The sequence below is a fragment of the Typopeltis vanoorti genome, chromosome 25, assembly GCF_054136105.1.
Source record: "Typopeltis vanoorti isolate ZY-2024b chromosome 25, IOZ_Tvanoo_1.0, whole genome shotgun sequence".
Taxonomy (NCBI): Eukaryota; Metazoa; Arthropoda; class Arachnida; order Uropygi; family Thelyphonidae; genus Typopeltis; species Typopeltis vanoorti.
In genome coordinates this window covers 59549930-59575230 of record NC_143573.1, presented here as the reverse complement: position 1 = coordinate 59575230, position 25301 = coordinate 59549930, and the positions used below count along the sequence as shown (strand labels likewise).

The 25301-nt window shown below is 36.9% G+C and overlaps 1 protein-coding gene across 4 annotated transcripts in view; it reads right to left on the bottom strand.

The window, feature by feature from the left end:
- The window catches only part of PolD1 (DNA polymerase delta 1, catalytic subunit), a 235125-nt gene that overhangs the window by 94493 nt on the left and 115331 nt on the right, over positions 1 to 25301 (bottom strand). The window lies entirely within an intron of this gene.

The following is a 25301-nucleotide window of genomic DNA, read 5'->3' as shown; positions in this document are numbered from 1 at the left end:
GATAGTGCATTCGTTCTCCAACTACCATGTTCCAAGACCCAGGGATCTGAGTATATTTCAGAAAATAATTGTAATGGTTCTTAAGTAATTATGAACATTTTTATATTTTCTTATTCCCAAATTTTGTAAATAATCTTTATTTTTGGTTGCAAATATGCTGTTATAAATATGGTAATCTTTCAGTATATTAATTATGAAACATTCTCAAATCTTCATCATTCTGCTAACTTTGCTATTACAAAAGCACAACTACAGAGCTTTTGAACAGAGTTTGTTTATAACATTGCATGTCCCACATGAATGGCTATTTCATAATGACCACAGCATTTTCATTAGTAACCAAATAATTTTAATACAAATTATTAATTAACTCCATACAGTTACAGGACTTACTATAAGAGAAGCATTAACTCACATAATGCCCATCATACTTCTCTAAATTTTTTCACTATCAGTTATCGCTCCAAACTTTTCTACAGCAACAACAAATTCTACTCCTTCACCACTCATGATGCAAAAAATAAGCTACATAATTCCCTGAATAATCATCTGCTTGCTACTTCAGCTTGAAGCAAAAAATTGCAACACCATATCTATTGTATAAAATCTCTTCATCAGTTATAAACCAGAATCCTTTAATTAAGCTATCCATACTCAACACTGATATAATTGTAGTTATCCAATACTGCATTTTCTCAACCATTTGCCTACCTTCTATGAAACTGGAAATAATGGAGAACCAGTATTTCCATAGGTCTATATCAAATGTCACTTTATCATAAAATATGAGTGGATTAAATAATATTTCCACTTGTTATTCTTAAACTCTGTAGTGCTTTATGTATCTGCTACTGATGTATAATATGCAAAGTAGTGTGAATGACACTATACTTAGGCTATAGTTTCAACTGATAAGGTTTGAACATGATTGGAATTACAGCCAAAGCAACATGACTATAAGACTTCTTAGTTGTTTTGGTTTAAGTCATGAATTGCATGCATCTTAAAGCCACTTCATCTGTTTTGTGAAAAGTCTATATAAAAGTTCCTCTACATCTTTGACAGGATTCAAACCAAGATCTTTTCAACCAAAGGGAAATTGATGTGTTGTCACAACTGTGACTATAGAAGCAACTGATAAAACACATGCATTACTAAACATTCAATTACTCAGTAGAGTTGACTGATTGGCTTAGTAATGCTAAGAAAAACATGTCACAACAGTAATCATTATGTTCTTTTGTGACATGTTTGTCTTAGCTGTTTTACAAAACCTAATTTTCAAGGATAGTGTACAACAAAGAAGGGATCCCAGTCTCTGTAAACAAATATTAATAGCATCAAATTAAACTGCATCGTCACATAACATACAGATAATACTATTATTCCACAGATGTACACAACATCATGAGTGGTCAGTAGAAACATAATGATCATAACTTATTTTTTTATTATTTTTTAAATATCACCACAAAAACCAAAAGCCGCAAAACCTACAGTACATGAGTACTATGGGTAGGCAGGATGTTAAAGGAAAAACAGGAATTAATAATATATTCAAACAACTAGTGGATATCTTCGGAGAAGACAACGTGAGGGAGGGTGTGCCAAAGAACAGAAGTAGATGGAACACAAGATAAGTTATCAAGATGCCAAGAAATTATATTCTTGGTTTAATTCTTTATCCAAGTGTAAGTACACAAAGTTTGCGTGTTAAGTAACTTCACAGCTGGGCAACTCGCATATATCGGCTAATGACTTCACATCACTTGCCTTAGTATCCTATAATGCAAAGCACTATATGATACCAATAATGTATAATGCTATGCATTATGGGAAGGGTCACTACCCTAAACAGGTTTTGACCTTTATTGAGGTCTCATCAGTGGAAGTCAGATCCAGAAGTGATACCAAGGTTGAAGTAATGCAGAAATTATATTTCCATATACAAGTAGTCAAAAGGTATAAGGTACAAGAAATATACAGTAAAATATATGGTAAATATAATATAGTGTCATTATAATTACGGCTATTATAGCCTGTTTTTGTTTAGGAGTGACCCCTATTTAAATACATTGGCTATCAATACTCAAAGGGGTATATATATTTAGGGTATTACTGGTGAGTATAGAAGGCAATTAAGGTAGAATAAAAGAGGTGGAAAAATTTTTTGGTACATACCTTTATTGATTCTACGATGTCTTCCACTCCCATGATCTCGCTGAAGGTTGTTTACAAGTGGGGGGAGGGGTTTACACGCGGGAAAAATAAGTTTGGATAACCCAAGTTAATATTAATAATATATATCGTAGTAGTTATGTCATAGTGAGTAGTGTTCGTGCAAGCTCCTGATAAGATAAGTATTATTTTCAGTTATCGTTGATAAAATTACTTAATATTGTGTAGTTTTGTTTGCCTTGCGTATTTTAGTGCGTCTGTTTGTGTGTTTTTGGTGTGTTATAACCTATAATTTGATAAAAAACGTTGCAAATAAGTATGGCACCTGTATGAAGGAAAATGGCAGCCAGTAATGATGGTTCGCCATCTTTATCAAAGAATGGTAGTATAAAAGAAATGAGTCAGTGTACTAGCTGTGAAATGTATGCTTTGCAGAGTGCGGTCGGAGTGTGGTTAGAAGATAATAAAGGATTGAACGTTTGTAGAAAATGTAGGGAGAATGAGGAATTGAAATGTATTTCGGATAGTGAGTGTGATATTTTTGTCAAACTTCAGAATGAAGAAAATAGGGATATGACAAGAAACGGCAAGGTTGTACATGAGAATTGTGAGAGTGTGAATATAGAAAGTGTGAATGATAGTATTAATGATTTCTCAGAGAATAAAAAAGATGAGATAGATGCATTCAGTGAGATCGCGTTGTTGAAAGGTGCGATAGAAAGGGCAAAACAGCAGCTAGAGTGCATGAACAAAAGTCGACTGAATGAACCAACCAATAATAAAAGGTATGACAAGAAAAATAGATGTATGAATGTGAACATGAACAAAATGAAGGATAGAGTGCTGTATGGAGACTCGTTAGTACGAGGTGTGTTAGTAGAGGATTTGACAAACTCGTACCAACCTGGTGCGACCATAAAGGATGTAACTGAGTCTATTAAAGAGCAAAAGGAAAGGGTGAAAGAAATGATTGTTGTGGCAGGTACGAATGATTTGAAAGGAGATAAAATGGAAATGATAGAAGACCTGAATGAATTGTTTGAGGTAGCAAAAGAAAAGAGTGAGAGAGTTAGAATGATTAGTCTTTTGCCACGGTATGACAGTGAAATGTTTAAAAGGAGGGCCATAATTGCGAAGGACTTTATGCGTGGGTTATGTATGACGAGTGGTGTGGAATTTGTGGACGTGTGGAGTGAGTTTGATGGGCGAAAGGATCTGTATAAGATGGATGGCTTGCATTTGAATGGTTACGGTATAAGAAGACTTGAGAAAGTGTTGCTGAATGTAGTGGATGTGCCAATTCAGGGTAACTAGATTTGTTACTGGGGGGGGGAGTAGATATACAGTCCTTAGGGAGGCAGTTGAATGTAAGAATGAACATAATATGCCAGAGCAAATAAGGACAACAAATCAGAGTGGGATAGTTAATATAAGGCATCAAAGTAGGGTTGGGGCTAATGGGGGTCTTAAATTCATGTACACTAATACTAGGAGTATTAGGAACAAGAAGGAAGAGATTTTGGCCATGGTTGGCACTTCCAGACCACAGGTTATTGGTATTAGTGAGACATGGCTGACTGTAGATGATATAGTCAGTGGGATTGAACGTGATGGGTATAGTGTGTTCAGGAATGACAGAGAGAATAAAATGGGGGGAGGAGTATTGTTGATGATTGCTGATGAGCTCCAGCCAAGGAGAATAGAAGTTGAATTGCAGGATAGAGAAAAGAGCACATTTGAGGCCATTTGGTGTGAGATTGTGGCTAGCAGAACTAAATATACAATTGGGTGCTGCTATAGACCAGGTGATGGAAAAGATGGTGGTGACAGTATGCACAAGCAAATAGAAGAAATGAGTAGAAGGAGGGTAATTATTATGGGAGATTTCAACTACGGTCGCATTGATTGGAGTGAAGAGAGGACACACGGGAGGAAGGAATTGGATTTTATGCAGTTAGTAAGGGATAACTATCTGCAACAGCATGTAATGGAAAATACTATGGGCCAGAGAGTGCTTGACCTAGTAATTACATCTGAGGATTTGGCTGTAACAAATATGACCATATTGCCACCAACTGGTGAGAGTGATCATGGGGTCTTGACTTGGGAGGTGGCTAAAGGTGTAAAATTTTCAATTAAGACAGGGTACATGTGGAATTATCGGGCTGGAAAGTATGACAAGCTTAGGAGTTTGATTGGTTCAGTGCCATGGCATGTACAACTGCAAGGACTAGAAGTTGATAGTGCATGGGAGGTAGTTAAGAAGTGTTTGCATGAAGCAATGGCTGACTGTATACCTAGAGTCTGAATAATAAATCAAGTAGGGGTTAAATGGATGAATAACACCATTAAGCTTGAGCTGCAAAAAAAGAAACAACTATGGAGGGAAGTTAAGGAGAAAGGTGACAGGCAGGCACATGAACGGTATAAAGCGCAGGCCAGAAGGGTGACGAGTGTGGTAAGAAAAGCCAAAAAGGATTACGAAAGAACATTGGCTATACAGGCTAAAGAGAATCTTAAACAGTTTTTTAGATATGTAGCAAGTAAAAGGAAAAATGTACATGGCAGAATGATTTTAAAGAATGCCGATGGTAGGGAGGTAACTGAATCAGTTGAGATAGTTGAGTTACTCAGTGAGCACTTTGCAAGAATATATCATCCAGGTGGTGACATTGTAGAAACGAATAAACCAGTAGATTATACGGGAATTGTGGTGAATGAAGTGGAGGTGAGTAGTCTATTGCATAACCTCAATGTCAATACATCTGTGGGATTGGATGGTATACCAGCTCGTGTTGTACGAGAAGCAGCTAAAGAATTATCAGTACCCTTGACCATTTTGTTTAATTTGAGTCTCGGGTCTGGGTTAGTCCCGAGCAGGTGGAAAGAGGGGAAAATAGTTCCACTGCATAAAGGTGGTTCCAAGACTGCTGTTATAAATTACCGACCGATCAGCATATCAGGAATCATTGTCAAGGTCTTAGAGAAATTAGTCAAGAAAAGAATACAGGATTGGATAAATGAAAATGGGATATTGTATGGAGGACAACATGGTTTTGTGAAGGGTAGATCATGCCTCAGTAACTTGCTCACGTTTTATAACACAGTGACGGCTGAACTGGATAGGGGTGATGGGTTTACAGTGATACTACTGGACCTTGCCAAGGCCTTTGATAGGATACCACATGGAACCCTAATCAGTAAACTGGAGCAGATGGGGATAGATATAAGGTTGGTGAGATGGATGGGAGGGTAGTTGAAGGAGAGATACCAGAGAGTGGTTTATTCAGGAGTGGAGTCTAAAAGACGTCTTGTGACTAGTGGAGTGCCGCAGGGCTCTGTTCTTGGACCACTGCTTTTCAATTTGTTCATCAATGATATTGGAAAGGATTTGAGAGGAAGTGTTCACTTGTTTGCTGATGATGCAAAGTTGGGTAGAGCAATTGTAAGTGCACAGGATGTCAAAATTTTACAGGATGATTTGGATAGTTTGGAGGACTGGGCTAGGAAAAATGGATGTCAATTTAATGTGGCAAAGTGTAAGGTTATGCACTTTGCGGTGAAAAGAATAGCAGCAGTATATCGCATCGGTGGAACCGTACTCCAGGAGATTGATGAGCCCAGGGATTTGGGAGTGTTGGTGGATAGGGAGTTGAAGTTTAGGGGGCACATTGCAAAAGTGACTAAAACAGCTCACCAAATCACTTGGCTTCTAAAAAATACTTTAACATGCAGAGATAAACAAGTTGTTGTTCCTCTGTATCGAGCCTTGATAAGACCCCATCTGGACTTCTGTGTCCAGTTATGGGCACCAGGGCTTCTTCGTGATGGGGAGGAAGTGGAGAGGGTCCAGAGACAAGTGACCAAGATGATAACAGGTCTGTGGAACGAACCTTATGAGAATAGGCTGAGGATTTGTGGGTTGCAGAAATTGGACGATAGGCAAAGGAGGGGGTGATATGATTGAGACATTCAAATTACTGAAGGGTTTTATAAGATTGATCCAGAAGATATTTTTGAAAATATGACTGGTGGTGGGAGGACTAGGGGCCATGCATGGAAGCTGGGCAAGAGCGTGGTTGACAAGGGTGTTAGAGCTAGGTTTTTTACTTGGAGAGTGGTGAATGAGTGGAATAAGCTTCCAGAGTCTGTTGTGGGTGCTACGACCGTGAATGAGTTCAAGGCAAGTATGATAGATACTGTGTAAATGTTGAATAGTTGTTCTTGACATGATGTTAGGGCCTCCCTCGATGAGTCTGTCGACTCCTTGGAGTTTCCCGGAACAACAACAACAATAATAATAATAATATATATAAATGTATACATATATTATTTTGAATTAGGGTGCATTTTTGTGTGTGTGTGGGGGGGGGGGGGGGGGTGGGGGGCAAACACTATTGTGACAACTGGGGCAGGGTTAACGGGAAACGAAACGGTTCCACCCGTTAACCCTACCCCAGTTGCCACAATAGTCTTTACCATTCCTCCACCCCCCCACACACACACAAAAATGTGCCCTAATTCAAAATAATATATGTATACATTTATATATATATATTATTAATATTAACCCGGGTTATCCAAACTTATTTTTCCCATGTCTACCCCCCCCCCCCCCCCCCGCGTGTAAACAACCTTCAGCGAGATCATGGAAGTGGAAGACATCGTAGAATCAATAAAGGTATGTACCAAAAAATTTTTCCACCTCTTTTATTCTACCTTAATTGCCTTCTATACTCATCAATAATGCCCTAAATATATATACCCCTTTGAGTATTGATAGCCAATATATTTAAATAAGGGTCATTCCTAAACAAAAACAAGCTATAATAGCCGTAATAATAATAGTGTTTAAGAGGAGTAACAAGGGATTTTTCCCAGAGACTATACTTAATATAGTGTGTGTGTGTGTGTGTGTATTAAATCATAATTTTACTGATTAGGAACACCGAGAAAAGTTAAAATAAAAACTTTAATTAAAGCACAACTAGTTTCGTCAGAAGGCCAATTTCTTCAGGTGTACAAATTATCACAAACTGGAAAATAGCAAGATAAAACATGGACTTCTCATAAAAAAGTTAGGAATAACAACATTCAAATTTGAACTGGTGTCCGTGTAGCAAGTCTAGCGTGAGGCGTTAGTGAGTGGAAACTATCTCGAGAGCACCGAAATGAATTACTGAGCTGTGTGAGTCAGGTAAGCTATAGATTAAATTGCTGTTCATGTGTCAGGGGTCCAGAGCTATTTCTTGAGATTCTAAGATGTGCCTCTCTAGTTTGTCAGCGCATTTATGGATATTAGTAGTAAGATTCCAGTCTATCTGGTGTTGATGCTCTTCTAAATTAGAGAAAAGAACATAACTGGAGGGGATGCTTGCATGTGTTCTTTTGACGTAGTGAGTCCAACTTATCAGTTTGCCCATAACATGGTTTTCCGCAACTACAGATGATTTTATAAACTCCTGGGAACTGAAGTTGGTTATGTTTTGGCTTGGTATGACTCAGGAAGAAACGAAGTTTTGGAAAGGTAGTGAAGTATGTTCTAATGTTAAATTTCTTCATAATTTTTGCTATATTCCTATCAGTCTTAAAGGTGTGTCCACTTTCTGGATCTTTGGAAGTCTGTATAAATGGGGTATTAGGGGGTGAAGAGAACAGAGAGATAGCCTGGTGTGTCTTGGACATTCCAAAGTTGATTCGAGGAGGTTGGTGGTTCGGTTATGAAGTTCCCTCATAGGTTAACTTTGTAAGTATCACGTGTTAATAAGTCTTTGATCTTGGAACGATAATCGGATCTGTTTAGGACGATTGTTGCAGTACCTTTGTCTGCTGGTAAAATAATAATGTTGTTATTACGAAGATCGTGGATAGCTTTTCTTTCAGTACGAGATAAATTATCTGCAAGCCGACAACTGTTGTTTATTGAAAAAATAGCTTCAATTCTGAGTAGGTTCGCTACTTGTTTAGGGAGATGTGAGGCAGCCTTTTCTACTTTGGTTAGAAAGAGTTCCTTTGGAATGTAAGTAGGAGACGGGACGAAGTTGAGCCTTTTAGACAGTATGCTTATTAATGCTGAAGAAAGGATTTGTGAGCATTTGTTTATGACAACATTTTTTAGGTCTTGAAAGGAATCTATTAGGTAAATATTATGTGCACATTATATTTATCTAAAAGATAAACTTGAACTGCTAAATGAAAGGATTGCAGACGCTAAATATATTTTAGCTTCAGCATTTTCTAAAAAAGATGTATTAGAAAATAGCCTGAGTTCATTTTTAGACAACACATCTTGAAATGAGGTTAAAAATATCAGCTCACATCACGCTTCTAGATCCCAACATATCAATAAATTGTCTTTCATCTATATTCAATTGGCTTACAAGACCTAAAAAATTTAAATACTACTTACAATATATATACAGGGTGTTCGGGATAAATTTGACAGTTTCGTAAGGAAAAAGAAAATCTTCTTTGTATCTATTAAATTTAATGAATTGACAAAAAAACATTACAGGCAGAGTTAATTACAATACTATCAACAAGATTTACTCAAAATAACCACCATTAGCATCGATCACAGCTTCAATTCTGCTTCGGAACCTCGAACAAGCTGATGCTACAGTCTCCCTGGGAAGGGCCGCAAAAACTGTTTTAATTTTATCCATTAACTGGGCTTTTGTATTACTGGAAGTGCGATTGGTGTCTTTTTCAACTGCGCCCCATACAAAATAATCCATGGGGTTAAGGTCTGGGGAGTTTGGAGGCCAAACATTTGGACTGGTGAAGTCGTAGAAATTTTCAGACAACCATTTTTGACTTTTCCCAGAGGTGTGGCAAGGGGCCGAATCCTGCTGCCATACATACGGCCTACCATTGGCTACCCTTGTTATCCAGGGCTTGACTACAGTTAGCAACTCCACGAACAAAGCCCGAATTCCAATGCCAGGGTTCTTCAACACCTGTTCCTGCAGATTTGCGAGGAATTCTGCTGTACGAACGCAATCAGATCGTCTGCTAGGGATCTTTCTTCTTGCTACATCCTCGTAGTCACCATTGCAAGTCTCTAGTTCATGCCTGATTGTTTTTACTGTATTCAGGGAGCATTGGGCAGCAGTCGTAATATCCTTATTTTGATGGCGGGCACGAATCATCATGATACAAGTTATTCTCTTCCATGATTCAGGTGGGTTCCAGCTATCCATCCTTTCTGACATCTTGTATATGAATGAAGAAGGGTCCAAACTTTTAAATGAAGAGAAGTGTGTGTTAATACATGTAACTTACGGAAAAATATAATTAATTATAAATATGTCAAATTTATCCCGAACACCCTGTATATATATGATGACTTGTAGTGTTGACTCCAAATTGGGATATGTTCACCCTTTTTATATACTGAATGAGATCTGAGAATTAAAATAAATAATGAAATTTATCTAGTTCTTTTGTAAGTGATGTCTCTGTCTCTTTAGTGTTAATCGAGACGTAGGAGGATGGACTTTTCCGTTTGGCCATGGTATGGTTTGCCGCAGTCACATGTGATTTTGTACACACCTGGGAATTGTAGATGGTTGTGAGCTTGTTTTGTGATTGCTTAAACTTGATGTTAGTTTGGGAAGAGCAGAGAAGCACGTTTTTTTTGTTAAACTTTCTTAAAATTCTACTCAGTTTCTTGGAGAGCGTGCTGATGTATGGCAAGCAGATATAGCCTTTGGAGTCGTCCTGTATTTCTACATTGTTTTGTTAACGGTGGTATAGGTGTTTGTTGATACTTTTTGAAGAGTCCTTTTAAGATGTTGTAGCTATTTTTTAGTTCCTCTTCATCTGACAGTACAAATCTAGCACGATGCACTAGAGTTGAGATGATACCCATCTTCTGTGCCGGATAGTGATGTGAGGACGCACGCAGGTATCTCTCTGTGTGTGTATGTTTTCTAAAGATGGAGATTTTTATGGACTCAGGTGTTTTAGTAAGTTTAACGCCCAGGAAACACAGAGATCCATTCTTCCATCTCCATGGTTAATTTGATGTCTTGATAGAAGTTGTTTAAGTGATCGAGAAAAGCGTGAAGATTCTCAATACCGTGTTCCCAGATGAGGAATATGTCATCCACATATCTAAGCCATATTTTTGGCTTAAAAGTAGAAGAGGAGATTGCCTTTTGTTCAAAGTTTTCAAAAAAGATATTCGCTAGTATTGGAGAGAGGGGCTGCCCATTGCTAATCCTTTATCCTGTTTGTAAAGTTTACCTTCAAATTCAAATTAGCTAGAGTTAACACAATGAGATAGCACAGAAAACATTCTTTGAATTCTTGTTACTTAAAATATGGAGAACTTATTGCGTTGGAATGTTTGTAAAGAGGGCTACTACATCAAAGCTCACCATTATGTCAGAAGACTTGAGTTCTATATTCTTAATTTTATATGAGAAGATGATTTTCATGAAAAAGCTTTTAAAGATGATGCCAGATATTTTGATAACCTATAGGTGGGTGAGTCAATGCTATCTACTATAGGTCTCAGTGGGCAGCTTTCTGTGTGTATCTTTTGGAGACCATATAACCTAGGAATGAGTGGATGTAATGAACGAATAGAAAGGCATATGTCTTTTGGAAGTTCTGTGGCTTTTTGTAGAAGGTTATTAGTTTTGTTGTGTATTTCTCTCGTTGTTTCTCTATCAATTTTCGAATAAGTATCGACTTTAACAACATTAAGATTTTTTCCCGGTGGTAGTCTGTTTTATTTAGAACTACAGTTGCGTTCCGCTTGTCATCTTGTAAGATTACAATGTCTTATTTTTCTTTAGATTTTTGATTGCAAGCGTTTCACTAGGGGAGATATTAACAGAAGGAGGTTTCGCATTATTGATCGTAAAAATTGCTTCCATGCATAGTAAACTCACGTCTGCGGTAGGAAGTAGTGAAGCTGCTTTTTCGATCTTTGTTAGAAAAAGTTTTTTTGGGAATGCTTTTAGGTGCAGGGACAAAATTTAGACCTTTTCCGAGAATTTGTTCTTCATCGTGATTTAGGATGTATGACGATTTGTTAATCACTAATTTTTTAATTCTGTCATGAACGTTATTAAGAGTTGGCTGTTCTTGTGTTGACTTGAGTGAGTTGAAATATTCTTATGAGCTTGTATTTATTTAAGTTTTGAGATCTTAACATGTGGTGAGTACTTATTTCCTTAATGTAATTCCATGACACGTGGTCTAAGCGGGCAGTTAATTGGTCTTCTAAATCTGAATTTATAAATTTCGTTTGATATCGCAAATCATTTCTGCTTAAAAGCTCTAGTTTTGCTTTCGTGTAAATTCGGTGTGCTTTTTCTGTAGTAATGATTTCTCTAAATTGTAGGAATTTCAGAATCACTGAAGAAAACTTAAAACGTTTCAAGAAGATAAGTCTGTTAGATAGCGAGTCCAATGCCTCTGAGTGTCCTTGGATAAGCTTTTGTAAGTTGAAAATTACCCTCATCAGAACGGTTATGATGACTTGTAGTGTTGACTCAGAAATGGGATATGTTCATGCTTTTTATATACTGACTGAGATCCAAGAATTAGAATAAATAATGAAATTTATTAAAATGCGCAACATTTCCATCGGGGTGGTCGACTTCTTCAGGCATCATAGAACACAGAAAGCCAATAAAAAACACTGCAGAGAAACATTGAGTCACTATAAAACAATAAATTATAAAATCGACTATAAACTAGTTATTTTGAACTAGAGCTACAGTCCGTGTGATTTCACGAGTGCGCCAATATCTGACGACAGCAGAGCTAAATGAGTCAGGCAAATTATAGCTGAGGTTACTGTTTATATGAAGAGGGACTCGATTATGTGGCATTCTACCTTGTCATATCATATATGCAAGTTTGAAGTTGTTGTCCAGTTTATCTCATGTTGGCGGCCTTCGTTATTTGTGTTAACCGTAAACAGGACATGGCTTGAGAGGGCGCTAGCTTTTTATTTCTTTTATAAGCGATGTCTCTTTGGTGTTCCTTGAGACGTAGGAGGATGGACTTTTCCCATTTGTTCATGGTATGGTTTCCTGCAGTCACATGTGATTTTGTAAACACCTGGGAATCGTAGATGGTTGTGAGCTTGTTTTGTGATTGCTTAAACTTGATCTTAGTTTGTGAAGAATAGAGAAGCATGTTTTTATGTTAAACTTTCTTAAAATTCTACTCAGTTTTTTGAAGAGTGTGCTGATGTATGGCAAGGAGATATAGCATTTGGGGTCGTCCTGTATTTCTACGTTGTTTTGTTGATGGTGGTATAGTTTATTGATATTTTTGAAGAGAAGCCATTGTTTTTGAAGATCCTTTTAAGATGTAGCTCATTTTTTAGTTCCTCTTCATATGACAGTACCGATCTAGCATGTTGCGCTAGAGTAGAGATGATACCCATCTTCTGTGCCGGATAGTGATGCGAGGACACATGCAGGTATCTGTCTGTGTGTATGTTTTCTAAAGATGGAGATTTTTATGGACTCCAGTTCAAATTAACTGTAGTTTTTATAGTCGATTTTATAATTTATTGTTTTATAGTGACTCAGTGTTTCTTTACAATGGTTTTTATTGACTTTCTTTGTTCTATCAACCTGAAGAAGTTGGCCACATGGATGAAACGTTGCATATTTTAATAAATTTCATTATTTATTCTAATTCTCGGATCTGTCAGTATATAAAAATCACGAGCATATCCCAATTCCGAGTAAACACTAGAATTCATCATAACCGTTCTGACGAGGATAATTTTCAACTTACAAAGGCTTATCAAAGGACACTCAGAAACATTGGACTCGCTATCAACAGCCTTATCTTCTTGAAACGTTGTAAGTTTTCTTCAGTTATTCTGAAATTCCTACAATTTAGAGAAGTCATTACTACAGAAAGAGCACACCGAATTTACATGAAAGCAAAACTAGAGCTTTTAGCAGAGAGGATTTGCGATACCAAATGCAATTTATCTGTCATCTTCACAGAAAAAGCATATTTAGAAAACCAATTAACTGCCTGCTTAGACCACGTGTCATGGAATTACATTAAGGAAATAAGTACTCGCCGCATGTTAAGATCTCAAAACTTAAATAAATACAAGCTCATAAGAAAGTTCAACTCACTCAAGTCAACACAAGAATAGCCAACTCTTAATAATCTTTATGACAGACTTCAAAAATTAGCGATTAACAAATAGTCATATGTCCTAACTCACGATGAAGAACAAATTCTCAGAAAAGGTCTCAATTTTGTCCCTGCACCTAAAAGCATTCCCAAAGAACTTTTTCTAACCAAGTTCGAAAAAGCAGCTTCACTACTTCCTACAGCAGACACGAGTTTACTACGCATGGAAGCAATTTTTACGATCAATAATGCGAAACCTCCTTCTGTTAATATCTCCCCTAGTGAAATGCTTGCAATCAAAAATCTAAAGAAAAATAAGACATCGTAATCTTACAAGATGACAAGCGGAACGCAACTGTAGTTCTAAATAAAACAGACTACCACCGGGAAAAAATCTTAACGTTGTTAGAGTCGATACTTATTTGAAAATTGATAGGGGACCCAACGAGAGAAATACACAACAAAACTAACTACAAAAAGCCCCACAGAACTTCCAAGATACGTACGCCTTTCTATTCGTTCATTACATCCACTCATTCCTAGGTTATATGATCTCCCAAAGATACACACAGAAAACTGCCCACTGAGACCTATAGTAGATAGCATTGACTCACCCACCTATAGGTTATCAAAATATCTGGCATCATCCTTAAAGGTTTTGCACGAAAATAGTCTTCTCATATAAAAAACTCAACAGACTTTGTCTCTAAAATTAAGAATATAGAACTCAAGTCTTCTGACATAATGGTGAGCTTTGATGTAGTAGCCCTCTTTACAAACATTCCAACGCAATAAGTTCTTCATATTTTAAGTAACAAGATTTCAAAAATGTTTTCTGTGCTATCTCATTGTGTTAACTCTAGCTACTTTGAATTTGAAGGTAAACTTTACAAACAGGATAAAGGATTAGCAATGGGCAGCCCCTTTCTCCAATACTAGCGAATATCTTTTTTGAAGACTTTGAACAAAAGGCATATTTCCTCTTCTACTTTTAAGCCAAAAATATGGCTTAGATATGTGGATGACATATTCCTCATCTGGGAACACGGTATTGAGAATCTTCACGCTTTTCTCGATCACGTAAACAACTTCCATCAAGACATCAAATTAACCATGGAGATGGAAGAAAATGGATCTCTATGTTTCCTGGGCGTTAAACTTACTAAAACACCTGAGTCCATAAAAATCTCCATTTTTAGAAAACATACACACACACACACAGAGAGATACCTGCGTGCATCCTCACATCACTATCTGGCACAGAAGATGGGTATCATCCCAACTCTAGTGCATCGTGCTAGATTTGTACTGTCAGATGAAGAGTAACTAAAAAATGAGCTGCAACATCTTAAAAGGACCTTCAAAAACAATGGCTAGTCTTCAAAAAGTATCAATAAACAACTATATTACCGTCAACAAAACAATGTAGAAATACAGGACGACCCCAAAGGCTATATCTCCTTGCCATACATCAGCATGCTCTCCAAGAAACTGAGTAGAATTTTAAGAAAGTTTAACAAAAAAAACGTGATTCTCTGCTCTTCCCAAACTAACATCAAGTTTAAGCAATCACAAAACAAGCTCACAACCATCTACAATTCCCAGGTGTGTACAAAATCACATGTGACTGCGGCAAACCATACCATGGCCAAACGGAAAAGTCCATCCTCCTACGTCTCGAGTAACACCAAAGAGACATCGCTTACAAAAGAACTAGAGCTAGTGCCCTCTCAAGCCATGTGATGTTTACAGTTAACACAAATAATGAAGGCCGCCAACGTGAGATAAACTGGGCAACAACTTCAAACCTGCACATATGCTACGACGAGGTAGAACGCCGCATAATCGAGTCTAAAGAGATTGTCATGGACCCTCTTCGTATAAACAGTAACCTCAGCTATAATTTGCCTGACTCTTTTAACTCTGCAGTCAGATATTGGCGCACTCTTAAAATCACATGTGCACAGATTTCTAGCCATAGAACTTTAACATGGACTGTAGCTCCAGTTGAAAATAACTGCAGTTTATAGTCGATTTTATAATTTTATAGTGACAATATTTCTTTACAGTGTTTTTTATTGGCTTTCTATGTTCTATCATGCTTGAAGAAGTTGGCCACCCCGATGAAACATGTTGCGTATTTTAATAAATTTCATTATTTATTGTAGTTCTCAGTCAGTATATAAAATGCATGAATATATATATATATATATATATATATATATATATATATAGTAAATCCTCGATTTAACAGACAAAATTTCCGGTCCATATGTCACATGTGAAAATTAACCCTGTTAATTTTCACATGTGACATACGGACCTTTAACCAAAATTTGCTTATAATTAAATTAACAGATTATTATTATTATTATTCAGGCCTCCATGGAATCAAAAGCCTCATTGCAGGAGGTCCCTCCTAGGAAACACAAAGTCTATCATGCCACTCCTTAAACTCATTGACTGTTCTCGCTCTCACCACTCCATTAGCCAATGCATTCCACGGTTCAACCACCCACCATGCAAAGAACCACTCCTCACCCTTTTGCTCAGTTTCCTTTCATAACTTCCAAGGATGGCCCCTTGTCTTCACTTCTTCCTGCTGTTCAACCAAGGGAAAGAACTCCCCAGTATCAACCCTGTAACCAGTTTAAAAGTCTCAATCATATCACCTCTCCTTCTTCTATCCACAAAACTCTGCAGTCCACATTCCCTCAGCCGATCCTCATAACATACATTGTACATCCTGAAACTGTCCTTGTACCCTTTCCACAGTGAATTTATCCCCCTCAAATCCTGGGGATCAAATCTGAGAACAATAGTCTAAGTGTGGTCTGATCAGGGTCTTATACAACAGAATGATAACTCTTTTATATCTGCAGGTCAGCGTCCTTCTCATTATTTCAGCAATCCTCTGTTATTTTTTGTTATTAATTTCCTTATTTTTAACAAAATTTGGCAAATAGGCCATCATATGTTGAAAAAACACTGTAGTAATTTAGCCGACATAAAGAGTCACTGCTCATAAAACACGTTCAGCGAATGATTAGGACGTGATCACACCGATCACACTGTAATTGGTTCTTTTGTTGCGTGCATGACTTCCTGCGGTAATTTTATTACACACATTTTCGTAATTTTAGGGAGTTAATTATAAAAAAACTTGATAGTTTTATCAAAGCAGGATTACCTAAACCAAGTGCCTCAACATCAAGCATGAACTTCTCATTAACTTATCTAAGTGTGAAAATTGTGTGTAAAACAATTTTTTTGTTATTACAGTGCTAATATTGCAGTATAATGTTACAGATATTTTTATTTAAAAAAATTCGCGATTTAATGGACACCCCTTAGCCCTTATTAGTCCGTTAAATCGAAGGTTTACTGTACTATATATTTCATCGGCCTGGTTGGCCGAGTGATTAGCGTATCTGCTCAGCCGAAAGGCTACAGGATCGAATCCCACCGTGGGCTTGGATGTTTGTGAAAATACTAGTGGTAGATGCTGTTGTTGAATTGTGGGTGGTGGAGATAGAGAGTCGTAGAATAGATGGCCTCCCTCGATGAGTCTTTGGACTCCCTTGAGGTGCCAAGTAATAATAATATACAGTATATAATATATAGTAAAGGTATAAGAAACATACCTATAGAAAGAAAGAGAAATCTGCAATAAGTTATGGCCTCTTATATTTACATATAATATCTAGTTTCAAAGTTTCACTTGTCACACCTTATTACTAAAATACTCTGGATTAGAGATAAATAATGCAAGTTTTTTCACTTGGTTACTCTATAAATTAAAGATGCCAAAAAATCATATTCTTGGTTTAAGTTGGTGAAGTTATTCATGTGCAAACTTTGTTTGCTTACATTTGTATAAAAGATTAAACCAAGAATATAATTTCTTGGCATCTTTAATTTATAAATATACCTTTTGGGGTCTGGAAAAAAATTGCCAATTAAATTGTACAATTTGAAGTACACTGTTAAAATGTATTAAGAAATATACCTAATATAGAAAGAGAAATCTGCATAATATCTAGTTTCAAAGTATAGTTGACTGACACTATATCAAAATCAAACACCATTATAACAATTTCACTCGCTATAAAAACTACTGAAAAGCCCAACCAAAGTCCCATAGACACCAAATTGGCTACAGGAAACAATTCTTGCAGTCATTGTAAGATATAGTGAGTGAAACTGTATATATGTCATACCCACTAAAAAGATGAATAATAGTTAAACACATGAAAAACTTAGGATTTATTGGATCTCATATTTCAATGCTTGTTAAAAGAGTATCTTCAGAGAGTGTGAAATGATAAAGGGTAAGTTATTGTGAGACTTAGCAGAAACTAAAAACAAACAAACAAAAAAACACTAAAATGAAATTATTACTATTATTATATGACACCTCCAGGAATCCAAGGGACTCATTGTGGGATGACACACCACTCAGTAACCTCACTGTCCCCTACTCGATCCTCCAACTACGACACTACTACTACTACTAAATATGCACAACACCATCTACTGCCCACTACCACCGCAAATAGTATTTCTTTTTGTCTATAAATTGTGTCTTCTCATGGCCAATTTGCCTATACAGGAAGAAAAATCAGAGTTTCTGGGAGAAAAAACCTGCTACCATGGCATGAAATCAGCTAACTCACCTTCAAATTGAAAAAGTTCATATAAAGATTCCTCTATTCAAGATGAGAATCAAATTCAAGGGTTTTCCAATTGAAGGATGCAATTCCATTGTTCTTCCAACTGTAAGATTATCATCCATAACCTAACATCGCAGTAAAACAACAATATACCACTCACCAGACTGTCCAAGAAATTTCTAAATTTGGTTAGATGATCGTGGAATTGGAAGCCTACAGTCTGGATTTAGCTCCAAGTGATTATTTATTTGGTCCTCTAAAGTCACCTACACAGACATCACTAACACTTGATAAAGAGTCAAAATATCTCCCAAAGACTGGTTCAAACTTTACAGCTATGTATTTTTCCAAAATACTTTCAAATCTGAGTTTAATGTTGAGAAAAGTGTATCCAAAATGAAGGCAGATACATGGGAAACTTAGTTACAGGTAACTAGTGTAAAAGTTAATTTACTTATCTTAAATATTTTAATTGGTAGATATTTTTTATCATCAACATTGCCTATGGGTCCAATGCCTGTTTTACCATCCTTTGTTAATTCTCTCTGTCCATTGTGAGATGATTCAAATCTTGCAAACTCTTTCACATCTACCCACTCTCATCTTGGTTGTCCTCTTCTCTTTATACCTTCCATTGTACCAGCATCAAGATTTTGATCTTTTTACTGTTATCCAGTTATTTTCTGCATTAGATTTTCTTTGCAGTTTACTTTACAAACAGTTCCTCATTTGTTACCTTTTGTACCCATCCAATTTGAAAAATCTTTCTATAACATATTCTTTCAAAAGCTAATATTCATCTCACAGAGTCTTTGACCATTACCCATGACTCTCAACCATACAGAGTACTTGTGAATATGCATGTTTCCAACAGTCTCAGCTTTATGGGAAGTCTCACTGATTTACTTTTCCGTATCTTGCATTGCCTGTAGGTTTACTTTGGCTTTTGTTATCTGGGATCTTATTTCTTTCTTACAGTAAAAATCATGTACTATGTGGCTCTCTAGGTATAAGAAGTTCCTAACCTCTTCCAGTTCTTGTTCACTAACCTTTAATTACTTCATCCTCTTCTCTCTCCAAATATTCCTTGTTTTTGTTTTATTGATGTTCATTATCAGCCCATATCCCTTTCCTTCACTTAACCTCAGCACTGTTCTTTCTAGTTAATTTCTTCAATAATAACTATGTCATCTGCAAATTGCAAGTTGTTTATCTTAGTACCTTAAATTGAAATTTCCCTTATATTATTCTTTATGACATCCAATGCTCTTCTAAAAGCAGGATAAAGATGTTTGGGGATATTGGGTCTCCTTGTCTTGTGCCTCTTGTTGTTCAGAATCATATTCCTATTTCTCTACAGTTTCTTACAGCAGTCTCTACATTGCCATTGATGTTCTACAAGAGCCATATCACATTCTTGTCCACTCCATAAGATTTGAGTATAGTCCATGCCACTTTCTGATCTATACTGTCAAATGCTTTCTGAAAGTCAACAAAAACAGGTATAAACATTTTTATTTTTTATGTAGAGCTTTCCCCACAATTAATCTTAACATTGGTATTTGGTGCACGGTACTTCTGTCTCTCCTAAATCCTGCTTGCTTGTTTTCCAGATTTTCTTCCATTAGTTTTCTTATTCTTTCTGTTAATATCATCATAGGTAGTTTTCCCACAACTCATTACAGCTACTGTTGTGTAATTTTTGCAGTCCATTTTACTTGTTTTTTTGGTGTTTTGCCTTACTCCCATGCCATGCTACATAACCGGTATAGTTTGTCTATTATCACCTGTCTATTAACACAATGTTTCAACATCTCTCCAGTGATCTCATCATTCCCAGGACTTTTACAGTTTTTCAGATATTTTACTGCCTTTACAACCTCATTCCTCACTATATCTGTTTCCCAATCCGTGCTTGGTGGTGAAATTATTTTTCAGTGAATAGATTTAAGGAGATGCATGATAAGTATTGTGTTAATGGATAGAGTGGATCTCCTGCAATGAGTCCTTTGACTCCGTGGAGAACCAATATAAATAATAATAGTATTATTATTTTATTTATCAGCCTGCCTATATTCTTTAGAAGGGATAAACTAAAATCATTGTCATCTTTATATTTAGTATTATTCTTGCAAAAAATAACAAGCAAATTTTGAATATTTCAAGTTATTGCAAAATATAAATTCATGCCATATATTTTTAGCAGGCAATACCAATGTTTGCTATGGAGAGAAATATGAATAGAGAAATTCAAAATATGAACTTACCTGAAACTCATACTGTATGTGAAACTACTGAGTAAATAGTAATTTATTGTCTGTATATTGAATCAAGGATAACATTCTTCCTCTTATAGTTCAGTTCAATTACTGGAGTCAATTTAGAGTATCTTCAAGTAAGTTTGCTGAAATGGTCTGTCATAACCAGAGTTCAACAAATTATGCAAAACTCTATTTGCCATACAAAAAATGTTCTCTCTCTCACTTAGTTTTAAATGGTATGTCTCTGTGTTAATGTTTAAGTGCTGGGAGATATAATGGAAAGGCTAAGAAAGGATTAAAAACTAATATATATTGGAGATATAATGGAAAGTCTAAGAAAGGATTAAAAACTAATTTTAATGCTTCCCATATTTTGTCTCAGTCACTAAAACATCTTCAGGGAGTAAAACTAACATTTGTAACACACACACAAAGATAGCACAATACTTAATGATACATTGGATGACTCTAAAGTCTTATCGAGGTGGTGTGCCCTCTATGGGTGTTTGTAGGCAGCCTAGGATGTAAACTGAGAGGACCTCTGACAATTATTGTTTCCCAAATTTGGAGAAGTTTCATGCAGCCACATTTGTTTAAATTAGGTTGATTTCTGAGTGCCACTGCAGATTCCAAAAAGTGTTTCCTTTTCACATTTACTATGGTGAAACATGGTTTTATTCCAGAAGATACTGTGAGTTGTGTCCAATACATACGAGGGTTGTTTGAAAAGTTTAAAAAAAAAAAAAAAAATAATAAGTCAAACACATTTTTTTGGGAAAAAAATCACCTTTATTTCTCAACATAGTCTCTATCGAGGTCTACACATTTGGTCCAGTGAGTTTCTAATTTTTTCAACCCATCTAAAAAGTAGGATTTGTCAAATTGTGCAAAATAGTCATTGACAGCCTTGATGACATCCTCCTATGATTGCGGTGAATACAGGGGATGTGGAACTAATTTGAACCTCAGTTTGTGTAAATTTGCCATTGCGATGGCCAATGTGTGGGATGGTGCATTATCTTGATAAAAGAGAACTTTTTTGTCTGCCAATCTTGGCTGTTTTTTCTTCAGTTCTTCTTTTAAACAGTCCAACAATGACGCATAATAGACTCCTGTTATTGTCTTACACTTTTCCAAATAGTCTATCATGAAAATTCCTTGGGAATCCCAAAAAAACAGTGACCATTACCTTTCCAGCTGACAAAACGGTCTTCACTTTTTTTTGGTGCTCTTTCACTGGGCACTGTCCACTGTTTTGACTGCTGCTTGGGCTCAGGTGTGTAGTGGTCAATCCACGTTTCGTCTACAGTCATGAATCGACGCAAAAAATCCTACAAATTGAGAATAAACATTGCTAAACACTACGTTCAAATGTCTTTTTAATCGGCAGTCAACAATTACGGCACCCACAACTTTTTCATGTGCAATTTTTCATACAGGATATTACACACCCATTCAGTTGAGATGCCTACAATCTCAACAATCTCGTGCATTTTCACTCGGCAGTCTTCCATAACGATACCATGGATTTTATCAATCGTTTCCTTTGAAGCGACTCAGAAGTTTTGAAGTGACCACGTCCTGAGCACGCTTCATCTTCAATGGGCTTACAACCACATTTAAACTCATTTATTCAAAAATAAATAGTCTTTAACTGGTGCAGAGTCCTCATGAACTGCATTTAACTCAGCTTTGATCTGCACGGCCGTCCACTTCTCCAAATAAAAGTCACTACACAAAACTTGTTTTTTCCCCATTTTTATGAAAAATGCAAACATGGTCATTTTAAATGTTTGCCAAACGAGAACTACACGTAGCACATGGCTAAAATTTTGCCAGGGGTCAAGATGATACGTGCCAACACTGGTATGAATGAACGAATTGTGTTGCTGTCGATTGCAGATGTAAGAATTGTGTTCATCTAAACAGACAGCGGCTGATTGACATGTCTGTTCAAAGTAAGCCAACTTGCAGGAACAAGGTACTTTATACACTCCAGGCACTGAGAGAAGAGGGGAGCTGATCTTTGGTAGAACTGATAAGGGTAGCAAGTTTCTGATGGGGCACTTAAGAGCTGTGTAGAGGCTGTACTTTTTTAAAGATATGGCTATTTTTTCCATGTGCAATGGACGTAAGGGATGGTGATGGCATTTCTGAAATCCTTCTGAAGAGATTGGGATGAGTTCATAGCTTGTTTTTCAAAATTTTCCATGTAAAAATTAGCAAGAGGGGAATGGGGGGGGGGGGGGGGGGGAGAAGCCCATAGCAGTTCCCTCTATCTGTCTGTAAATTTTGTTCTTCCAAGAAAAATAACCAGAATTGATGGCAAAGATAAAGAGATCTAAGATGATACGTGTGAGGGAAAGGAAAACGTGTGGAAGGGAAAACATTTTCTTAAGTGTTAGGGTGTCATTTAAGGGAATTGGTAAACAGTGAGGGAATGTCAAAGCTTACCAATATATCTATATTATTTAGTTATATTTTCAATCAGGGTTTTATCGGTAGAGTTTTTTTATATGGGATACAGCAAGTCCAGTAAAGGGGGAGGAAGAGAGTTAAAAAAAAAAAAAAAAAAAAAAAAATCAGCTAACGCCTTTTTATTCCCGTATACGGGAGTAGGCGAGGCCATTTAGCCCTATCTAACTTTTGGAGACTGAGTGGGCAGTTCAATCTCCACTGGTACCCAATCAGAGACAGATGGCCCAAAGCTATCACTAATTAAGCGGTACGCAGTGAAGAGAGACGGCTCAAATGCACCGCCATCTCGTGGTCCCTAACCCTAACACAATATATTTAATGTCTGAAATAATGTGGGTTCTACGGTCGATTTTCTTGAGTTTACAGGACGAAAAACCCGAGTTTCCGGGAGGAAAAACCTGCTTGCCCGTGCCAGAGATCGACTAACTCGGGAACCGGTCGAAAAAAGGCTTAGAAAAATTTCCTCTAGTTGCCGACTAGACTCGAAATGAAGTCTTCCTTCGTGCGGCCAAGTGCGGTGGTATGCAAACGCCACATCCACTGAGCTACACAGGCTCTGTGTAGCTCAAGAGCTCTTCCCTACACAGGAAGAGAGAGTTTGCCAACTGTTTTGACAATTTGTAGTATGAACCATCAGTGGCATCTGCTATAGGTTTTGGGGAGGAAGGATTAGATTTGCAGATTTGAGGTAAACTATATATCTGGGGGAGAAGTGAAACCGAAGGATTTGAGTTTTTTTGTAATGTCTGGCAGCCAGGCAGACATGATCACAGAAAATAATATCCATTTTTTGATTATATTCTGTGGCATTACCCTTATCCACTCTGGTGATGACAATACTTTTATCTTTCTGTAACTTTCTGAGAGCAGTAACTTGACCAGAAGATAGATTACTTTTTTGGATGTTGTTGGCTATTTCTGGACAGATTCTGCATTCTATGTTGTACATTAGGTTTATCAATGGCACTTCTTTTGGTGCGACGGCAAAATTGTGGCCAAGGCTTAGGGTGCTGACGGCATCTTTGTTGAGACTTTTTGAAGATAGATTCACTACTGTATGGAGCAGTTGAATTTGCAGTGAGATTTAGATTTACACAAACTGTTATACTTTTTGATGTGCTTATTTTTTTACTTTTAGAAATTTTTTTTGTGGGGATGCTTCCGTGATGTCTGAAAGAATGGACGAAAGTTCAGGGTTGAGGATTGCTGAGAGCTCAGATTATAACAAGCTAATGGCGGCGTTAGTCACAGTGATCTGTTCTTGCAGTAGTGCAGGGCTGGCAAGTTTATATGTAGAGGCTTTTTTCGACTGGAATTTGATTTAAAGTTTGATGCAGTTAGGTATCACTTTTGTATCCTGACATCTTTTTATAAAGACCAGCCAATTTAACTGCCTAGATAAATGTAGTTTTGACTTACAGTATTCTCTTGATTTGTGTGTTATTTCTTCACCATGAATGATTAGTACCTGTGTATTAAGGCTTAGGTGCTGGGAGGGCATCGTGCTAGAGGTTTAATGGAGTATTGACAGCACTAGGAAAGGATAAAAAAAACTAATTTTAATGCTTCCAATATTTCGTCTGTGACTGAAGCATCTTCAGGAAGACACAGAAAGACAGCACAATACTTAATGAAACACGTGGGTGACTCTGAAGTCCTATCTAGGTGGTGCGCACATCTATGGGTGTTTGTAGGTAGCCTAAGATGTAAACTGAGACCTCTGATGATTATTGTTTCCCAAATTTTGGGACGTTTTATGCATCCATATTTGTGTAAATTAGGTTGATTTCTGAGTGCCACTGCAGATTCCAAAAACAGAATTTCCTTTTCAAATTTACTATGGTGGAACATGGTGGTCTTCTTCCAGAAGATCCTGTGGGTTGTATCCAATACATGGTCTACAAGGCCAGATAGACAATAGTCATGATTGCAGATGTAAGATTTGTGTTAATCTAAATGAATAGTGGCTGATCAACCTGTCCAAAGAAAGCCAACTTGCAGGAACAGGGTACTTCATATACTCCAGGCACTGAGAGAGAGAGAGAGGAGGGAGATGATCTTTGGTAGAATGGATAAAGGTAGTAAGTTTCAGGTAAAGCTTAAAAGAACAAAATTTACAGATAGAGGGAACCGCTAAGGATTCCCCTCTCTCACCCAGTCTTGCTAACTTTTATATAGAAAATTTTGAAAAATGAGCTATAGACAGACCCTCTCAAACCTTCTATCTGGTTAAGATACACAGATGTGTTCTCTATTTGGCCTTATGCCCTGCTCCCAGACATATTTGATTCCTTCCTCAGTCACCTCAACAGTCTAATCCAAGAATCCAGTTTATGATGGAAAAGGAAAATAACAATAGTTTACTCTTCTTAGACACCTTAATAGCATGGCTTTGGTTGGTAGCCTCTCCTTCACTGTACATAGAAAATCCACTCATACAAGCAGATACATTCACAAACTTTCCCACCACCGCTCTCAACAATATGGCATCATTAAGACTCTAATCAATAGAGTCTATAATCATTGTTAAAGTGGAACCTCTCTTTCAAATGAACTCAACCATATACATAACAACTTCCTA